Consider the following 9,226-nt stretch of genomic DNA (forward strand, 5'->3'; position numbering starts at 1 on the left):
ATTGTGCTTTAGAAATTGAAATATCATATTGAGTTTGTTTGATCTATCTTGCTTAGCATATTTGAAACCCTAATATGATTTTGTGATATTCGAATATTGTGTTTCAAATCTTGCTTAGATACACACTCTAGATCTTGATTGATTATCATACTTGATTGAGTGTTTAGCACACATTAGAGCATTGAGCATATCTACATATCATTCGTGCTTGCTTTATTGATTGAGCTGTATTGGTGCACACATCTGCTTTTCTAGAAGCATATTTCCGTGTACAAATTTTATACACATTTGTTGTATTTCCAAGCACGGGCCTGAAGAGGGAGACTAGCCCTGGAATAGTCCCGGATTGGCTTAAACCCGGTTAGGAAAGCTAGGTGCGTCGTCCTGTTAAGGCGTGTAGGTTGAGGTCAGCCCAGCTAATTGACCTGGTTAAGGTTGAGGTTAGTCCTGTGTTAATTTGACCTGATTGTAAACGGTGCCGCTCCACCCTTAAGTAAGCTATTAGTGGAATCCTCCTGCTTGCGAGCTAGAGGCGGGGACGTAGGCACAGTTGGCCGAACCCCGATAACATATCGTGCGTGTTCTTTACATTTCCGCAATTTACTTACTGCACGTGTATGTTATATTGTAAATGATTAGATTTACATTTGCATAGACAGACCCTAGGTTAAGTAATACTGCTTATCTGGTTTGACCTAGGTGATAACTTTTAAATACCCAATTCACCCCCCCTCTTGGGATTGCACCAAAGCTAACCCTCTAGAAAATTCATTTTGCAAAAAGATCATTCTTTGGTGTTGTCAACTTTCTAGGTTTTGCTCATACACTCATTTGTCCTCTTCTTGCCACTCTTAGTCTTGCTTCTACTCTATTGACAAGAGGACATTGAGTAAGGATTTTATTGTTGTAATCAGCTCAAAGGGAGTATTCAAGTTTACATATATATATATATCTCATCTACTTCTTGTAAAGAAAGGCTCTTTGTGAGCTATTGTTGGGTGTCTCTAAGTGAGCACCTTGTTGAAAGCTCTTGGTGATCTGTTGTGTATTGGCTTCTCCGCTCGAAGGAGGATTATAGTGGATTTTGGGAATCCTTGAGTTGGTCTCAAGGCGTGGACGTAGGTGAGGTGCCGAACCACGTAAATATCTTTGTGTTCATCTTCTCTTCTTTCATATCTCATTTATTATTATTGTGATTTCTTGCATCTTTACACTGCAACTTTATACACTTGCTCTTGGTAAGATCTTTGTAGTTGTAGAAAGTTAGCACATTCTTGAAGAAAGTCTATTCACCCCACCTCTAGACATTCAACCGAGGCAACACTCACAATGCTTAGAGAAAGAGAATGAGGAGTATGTGGGTGTTTGCAAGAAATATTTGGCTAATATAGGGTTTTTAGGGTTTTGAGAGTTGAGAGAATTTTTGCCCTAATCAAGTTTGCTAATCCTTGCTAATTAAGACAAATGAACTGGTATATATAGGCAAGGAGGATTTTTTGACTGTTGGGGACACAATGGGTATAATTAGAATTGTTTAAAACATCATTAAGAAAATTAACCCTATTTACCCCTTTTAAAAATCAGTAAAAATTATTTTAACCCGCAAGGTTAGGGTGCCCGGCCTGAGGTTCGGTTGCCCGAAGCTAAGTTCGGTTAACCGAACCAGGTAGTTCAATCGCCTGAGCCTCTATTTGAGCGTAAATAGACGGTCACCCGAGTAGTTGAAAAGTGCTCTGAAGAGCATTCGGGTGTCCAAGGAAGATACGTTCAAAAGAGGTTCGGTAGCCCGAAGCTAAGTCAACATGTTGACTTGATCAGTCGTCCGAGCCGCTTTACACGGCATGGGTTCGGTCGCCCAAACCCTCTCAACCTTTTCAATTTAAGTCCATATTTTAGCCAATTGTAATTCCCCTGATATGAAGATGATAATGGGGACTTTTTGTGCATTTGTTTAGAGACCTAAGGACTTTCTGTCCTAACGGAAAAATCCCTAAGGTCTGTGTAGGTACCTGAAGTCCAACTATGGTCGTTTTGAGCATACCTACCTACCATGCATGATGCAAATTATTACAAGCCATACATGCGCACAGTTCATAATAAATTACATCCTAGAATGAAGAGATAATCAAGTGAATACAAAATACAACACATATATCTTCATTCTTTGGCACGAACACCTCATGCCATCATGATATGTCTTTTAGTCCTAAAGCGCGCACAAGGTGAACCTGCATGCAATTCTCAGTACAACCATCAGTACCAAGAGTATTTGTCATAATCAAAACTAGGTGTGACCTATGAGGTCAACAATCTCCCCCTTTTTGATGATGACAAATACCTTATGTAAAAGTGGTTTCAACCAAGAAAGACTCCCCCTGACTTTATGCATAAAGATAATTAAAGTAAAAGGTAATAAGAGATGTTAGCATAATTAAGCACAGTATTACCCAATTTTACCTCTTCTTCCCCTTTTGACAACAGCAAAAAAGTTTAAGCAATAAAGCGCGAAGGCAAAGGACATCAATTAGATACAAGAGGTATATTAGGAAGATTAAAAAAAATTCGGCAGCATGCCATTTGGAAGTAGACTATTCCCAATCATAACTCTGTACGTAAGTGACCTATTTGGAGTTATAATGAATTGTATATGAAATATTTTAATCAATTAACTCAAACAGAATATGCATCAAGGAAGTATAAGTAGCATGTAGCACGTTAAGAATCTTAATGTTCTATAGTCCCCCAATGGATGATTATGCAAGGATGAAGATTAATCTTTCATTTGGTTTTCACTCATCCTTTGAAAAATATTTTAAAGTTAATTTTATCATAATCATCTTTGCTTTCCAAAACAAACATGTATGCCCATAAGGTATAGTATATTAAACGTGTGACTCTGATACCAATCGTTATAACTACGTGATAGAGAAGATACCAATTGTTAAAACAATACTGCTAGTTATAAGGACATATTGTTAGTTTTGAAATGAACATGATATCAAATATAAATTTACCAAGATGTGCACATTGATACCAGTTGATATTATATTTTCCAAAAGATACAGCGGTGAATGCAAGATATATATATATATATATATATATATATATATATATATATATATATTTATATATTCATTTTCTCAGAGCCTAATGATTTTGAAATAAAGGACTTCCCCTAAGAATATGCATTTTCTTTATAAATCAACTTGAGTAAAATTCACAAATTATCTTAGAGATGCACTTAAGTTTTAAGGAGTTTAGTATTAAGAAAATGATATTAGGTTAAGTGCAAAGGTTTCAAAAATTTGGCAGCATTTTTTTTAAAGATGTAAACAATCCATAAGAATCTGCCAGTATTCTGAATAAATACGCACAACCAGCCCCAAGGAGTTTAATCAAATAACACAAATGAGACAAGCGTAAGAGTTTAGATTTTAAGTATAAATCACATTTGCACACAACAAAGCACATCATCTCAATTATTTTGCGCAAATGTCTACAGAAAATTTGGCAGCATGCCGGCTGTAAACAGGACATTTCCTAAAATTAACCTGCATAAAAATGATTCTCAAACAGGCAGTATTTCAAGAGTAAAGCATGTGAGAACCTATAGTCTACCAGCAGGCAATTCTCAACCACTACATCCGCCATGTAGGAGGCTTTCTATACTAAGAATGTATTTTAACAGAATAATCATTTAAACATAAACACATGCAAATCAAAGTACTGCATATATGTATATATCATAATCAAATAGCACAATCACCATATCGTAGTATCTGTGTGTGTGTGGTGAATGTGAAAGTCAAATAAGAACAGATGTATAAGCTATTTTAAGTATAGATATAGACCTCAAGTCTAGCCTGAGAAGAAGATGCCTGCTCAGTCATGGAGACTCGGAACTCCTGAAACGAGGCGGAGAGATCGGAAATGGCTGCCATGATCTCGGCGATAGATGGTACATAGGGCAGCTCTTGCGGGACCTCTTGAGCTCCCAGCTCTCTCTCATGTGCAGTAGGCAACCACATGTTGCCAATCAGCTCGTATCCCATCAACTTTAAGGTGGTGGAGTTGAAGACGTCGTATGGTCGTACTTTCTTGATGGTGGCAAGTGGTGACCTATTCAGCCTCTCCCTAACAAATATCCTAGATAAAATCCCACCGTAGGGTAAAATGATCCTCTTTCCCACGGTTTTGACAAACATCCACCGTATAATCAATCTAGGTAGGTCTAGCTTCTTCCTGATGAAGAGGCACCACATGACAAAGTAGTCCAAGTAGGACACATGATCCCTCGATCCTGACTTGGGCAAGATGTTATAGGAGATCAGGTGGTGTACCACCTTTGCCTCTAAAGTCAAGAATCTGTAGCTGGGGGTATGGGTCAAATTAGCTACTGGATGTGTCATGACCAAATTAACGAAGGTACTTACAGATAAGTCCTGCTCGACTATCCAGGAGGAGGAAGAATCAGGGCAGATGAAGTTGCCACACTAGATGTCAAAAGTCTCTGCCAGGTATACATCATCGAAGTGGATGTCTGTCTCCAGCACCCTGGTGTAATAGCCCTGGCCATCTTGGGCAAGGTTGGCATAGAAAAGCCGAACGAGCAGCAGGTACATCCCCCTATGCTCAAAGGCGATGAGCTCGTACCATCCCTGATATCGAAACATGTCTAGAACATTGTTGAATTGGGTTTGCATGAATTCGATATCGAGGATTTTTCCCAGAATGGGATCCTTCAGACGAAACACCCTCTCATATTTTATTCATCGATTGGGTGTGGGAAACCACTGATCCAATGGAACACCCGCAGCAACACGTCTCTCTTCTCTAGCCAAGGAAATGAATCTAACAGAAGGCTGGGGAAGAATGTGAGAGGAAAAGCTAAGGAGGCTCTCAAATGTATGGAGAAAATGAACCATTTTTCGCGGAGAACCATATATATTAGCGCGGTTCGGGCGCCTGAGCATTGGTTCAGTCGCACGAACAGCCTTAATTACGAAGGGTCTCTGATTCTGTTTGCTAGCCCGAAACAAGGTTTGGTCGGCTGAATTTCCAGGGTTGGCCGCCCGAACAGATTTTGAACTGAATCAATTGGTCGCCCAAAATGCTCAGTTCGGTGGCCCAATTATATATTCAGCGACCCAAAAACGGTTCGGCAGCCCGAGCAGATTTGAACAAGAAGATTCATCAGCCCGAAATGTGGTCAACGGCTTGGTCAACCTTCTGGTTCGGTCGAACGAAGTACAAATGTACTTAAAGGTTCGGTTGCCCAACTTGGGCCAATTTGTTCTTATTTTATGTGTTTCTTGAATCAAGAGACCCTATGGATTATCTGTAGGGGTTAGGACAATGAAATGGCTTCAAGGTAAGATTGGAGTAGAATTTATGACTTTGACTCCAAAACTTAAGGCTGAACAATGGACTGATTATGCTTAACGTAAGATGTTCGAAGGGGTTAAACAATTTGAAGTTTAAATGCAAGGTACTCATACCATGTCCATTTAGGAGAGGATTTTAATTTAAACAGCGAATGATTTATATTTAAACCAACAAGAATATTCATTAGACCATATTGGTTTTGTACTTCATTTTACATATTGTCTTAATTTTCCAAGATGCTTGGCATGTTTTTTAATGGAGAATATACAAGATTTCATATTAATGAGCCCCAAGCCACTGCCTAACCTTTTAGAGAATGTTGCACCCTACAGCATATCCTAACTACTAAGGAAGAGCTATGTGATCATGTAATTCCTGTTTGAGCAAGTCCTTCCTTTTCTTTCTTAATCCCATACCATTTTTCTTCTTTTTACTTTTGATGAGTTAGGAGTTGGTGATTCTTTGGCTTTCCATACTTGTTTAGGTTTCATACCTTTTCTTTTAAATGGGCAATCAAATTTTTTGTGCCCCTTCTTTTTACATAAGATATATGTGGTGTGAGTGTATGGACTAGAGGAGGTACTGACATAGTGTTTCAATTCTTTTACAAAGTACCCTATGTATAGGTTCTTTCTTTTCTTATTTTTAATCTCATTATAACCTATACCTTCTTTATCTAAGGTCATCTTTTGTGCACCTAGCAGTTTAACAAAGTTTTCCTTACCTCTAGTGAACGTATAAATGATCTTAGATTGGTCTTCTATTTTCTTTTCTAGATCTTGAATTTTTGAGTTTTCCAAATTTTTGCAAACATTCTGAAGTTTCAAGAGTTCTTTAGACATATTGTTTGCTTTACTTTCAAGATCTGCAATCAAGTTATCTTTATTATCATCTTTAGAAATTTTAGATTTCAAAATAGTTATCTCATTTTCTAATGATTCATTCTTGCTTTCTAGACTATTGATTTTCAAAATATTTTTTCTTTCAGCAAGAACTTTAGAATCACATTCTTTCATGCATGCTTCATACTTGTTTTCCAAAGCAAAATATTTCTTGTTACATTTAACAAGTAACTTATGAGTCCTAAGATATTCAATTTTCAATTCCTCATAAGTAGGCATGGTTTCACTATCAGTGCTATCATATGATTCAGTATCAGATGCAGTATTCAAATCAGCACAAGAATCATGCTCATATTCATCTACTAAGACATAAGGAACTGAGATAACCTCATTATTGGTTAAAGCTACATAACATTGGTTACCTTCCTTTATATCAGTGGAGCCTGAGTTGCATGGAGAGATGACTCTCTTTTGCATGGACGCACCATATCTCCACTCAAGTTGGTCCCAAATCTGCTTAGCACTACTAGAAGCCATAACCTCACATAAAACATTAGAATCTAAAGCATGCAGTAAGGTATTCATGGCATCAAAGTTTACCTGTACTAAGTCCCTATCATGATCATTCATTTCAAACTCAGATTTAGGAACATCAGTACACCCAATAGACTTCATAGGCACACAATCACCCTGATTAATGACTTTCCAAAATTTCCAATTTAGAGCTTTCAAATGCACAATCATTCTAAATTTCCATATAGCATAATCAATACCACAGAATACAGGTGGGTGTGTGACTAATCTTCCCTCACAGGAAGGGGATGCACTAACACGAGTCATCATGATCTTTTACTAAATAACTTCCAAGTCGAAGTAACGAGGCTCTGATACAAATTGATAGTTATGGTGCAACCCTAAGAGGGGGGGGTGAATTGGGTATTTAAAAATTTGTTGCCTAGGTCTACTGATTTTAACAACAATGTAATTTAGCCTAGGGTTAGTCTATGCAATCATCAAACACACATACACGTGCAGTAAACGTAAATTGCGGAAATGTAAAGAACACACACAATATGTTATCAAGGTTCGGCCAACTTTGCCTACGTCCCCGCCTTGGCCACACCAGCACAAGGATTACCACTATAATGCTCTCTTAAATGGGTGGAGTGGCACCTATACAACCAGGTCAATTCAAAGGCTTGACCTCAACCGACACGCCTTAATAGGATGACGCACCTAGCTTTCCGAACCGGGTCTAAGCCAATCTGGGACTATTCCACAAAGCTAGTCTCCCTTTTCAGGCCCGAGCCTGGAATACAACCAATGTGTATAAAAATGTTTGTACATGAAAATGCGCTCCAACACAAGCAGATGTGTGCACCAATATAGCTCAGTCAATAATGCAAGCACGAATGATATGTAAATATGCTCAGTGCTCTAATGTGTGCTAACTACTCAATCAAGTATGATAATCAATCAAGATCTAGAGTGTGTATCTAAGCAAGATTTGAACCACAATATTTGAATATCATAATATCAAATCAGGGTTTCAAATATGTTAAGCAAGATAAATCAAACAAACTCAATAGGATATTTCAATGTATAAAGCACAATGGAGTTGTTTGAAAGACTAGCTTTTTATAAAAGGATTGTTGCACACAAAATCTAGGTTTAGGTAACTTGCAATAATAATGCAAGAACCAAAACCCTCAAAGTCCTTCCACATTAGATTTATCAAATGAAATCGATGGAAGAACTTTAGGCTATACTCTCAAGTAAAATCAATTAATCAATATATCAAAAGAGAGTATAAGCTAGAGAGATTTAAACACAATAGCCTTATAGAGATACTCACAATGCTTAAAGAAAGAGAATGAGGAGTATGTGAGTGTTTGCAAGAAATATTTGGCTAATACAGGGTTTTTAGGGTTTTGAGAGTTGAGAGAATTTTTGCCCTAATCAAGTTTGCTAATCCTTGCTAATTAAGACAAGGGAACTGGTATATATAGGCAAAGAGGATTTTTTGACCGTTGGGGACACAATGGGTATAATTAGAATTGTTTAAAACATCATTAAGAAAATTAACCCAGTTTAGCCCATTTAAAAATCAGTAAAAATTATTTTAACCCGCAAGGTTCTGGTGCCCAGCCTGAGGTTTGGGTGCCCAAATAGACGCAATCAAAAAATCAATTTTAAGAGGTTCGGGTGCCCGAGTTGAGGACCGGTTGGCTGACTCAAAGTCAGTAGCCAAATGTCAGGGGTTCGGGTGCCCAAAGCTGAGTTTGATTAATCGAACCAGGTAGTTCGGTCACCCGAGCCTCTATTTGAATGTAAATTGACGGTCGCCCGAGTAGTTGAAAAGTGCTCTGAAGAGCATTCAAGTGCCCGAGGAAGATACGTTCAAAAGAGGTTCGGTCGCCGGAAGCTAAGTCAACATGTTGACTTGATCAGTTACTCAAGCCGCTTTACACGCAACCTTTTCAATTTAAGTCCATATTTTGGTCAATTGTAATTTCCTTGATATGATGATGATAATGGGGACTTTTTGTACATTTGTTTAGAGACCTAAGGACTTTCTATCCTAACGGAAAAATCCCTAAGGTCTGTGTAGGTACCTGAAGTCCAACTATGGTCGTTTTGAGCATACCTACCTACCATGCATCATACAAATTATTATAAGTCATACACGTGCACAGTTCATAATAAATTACGTCCTAGAATGAAGAGATAATCAAGTGAATACAAAATACAAAACATATATCTTCATTCTTCGGCACGAACACCTCACGCCATCATGATATGTCTTTCAGTCCTAAAGTGCGCACAAGGTGAACATGCATGCAATTCTCAGTACAACCATCAGTACCAAGAGTATTTGTCATAATCAAAACTAGGTGTGACCAATGAGGTCAACAGTTCTTCCCACTTACAACTTGAATGGACCATACTTTTTCTTATTATTATTTCATGAAACAAATGAATTAAGTTTCAAATTATAT

The sequence above is a fragment of the Malania oleifera genome, chromosome 8 (genome assembly GCF_029873635.1).
Source record: "Malania oleifera isolate guangnan ecotype guangnan chromosome 8, ASM2987363v1, whole genome shotgun sequence".
Classification (NCBI taxonomy): domain Eukaryota; kingdom Viridiplantae; phylum Streptophyta; class Magnoliopsida; order Santalales; family Ximeniaceae; genus Malania; species Malania oleifera.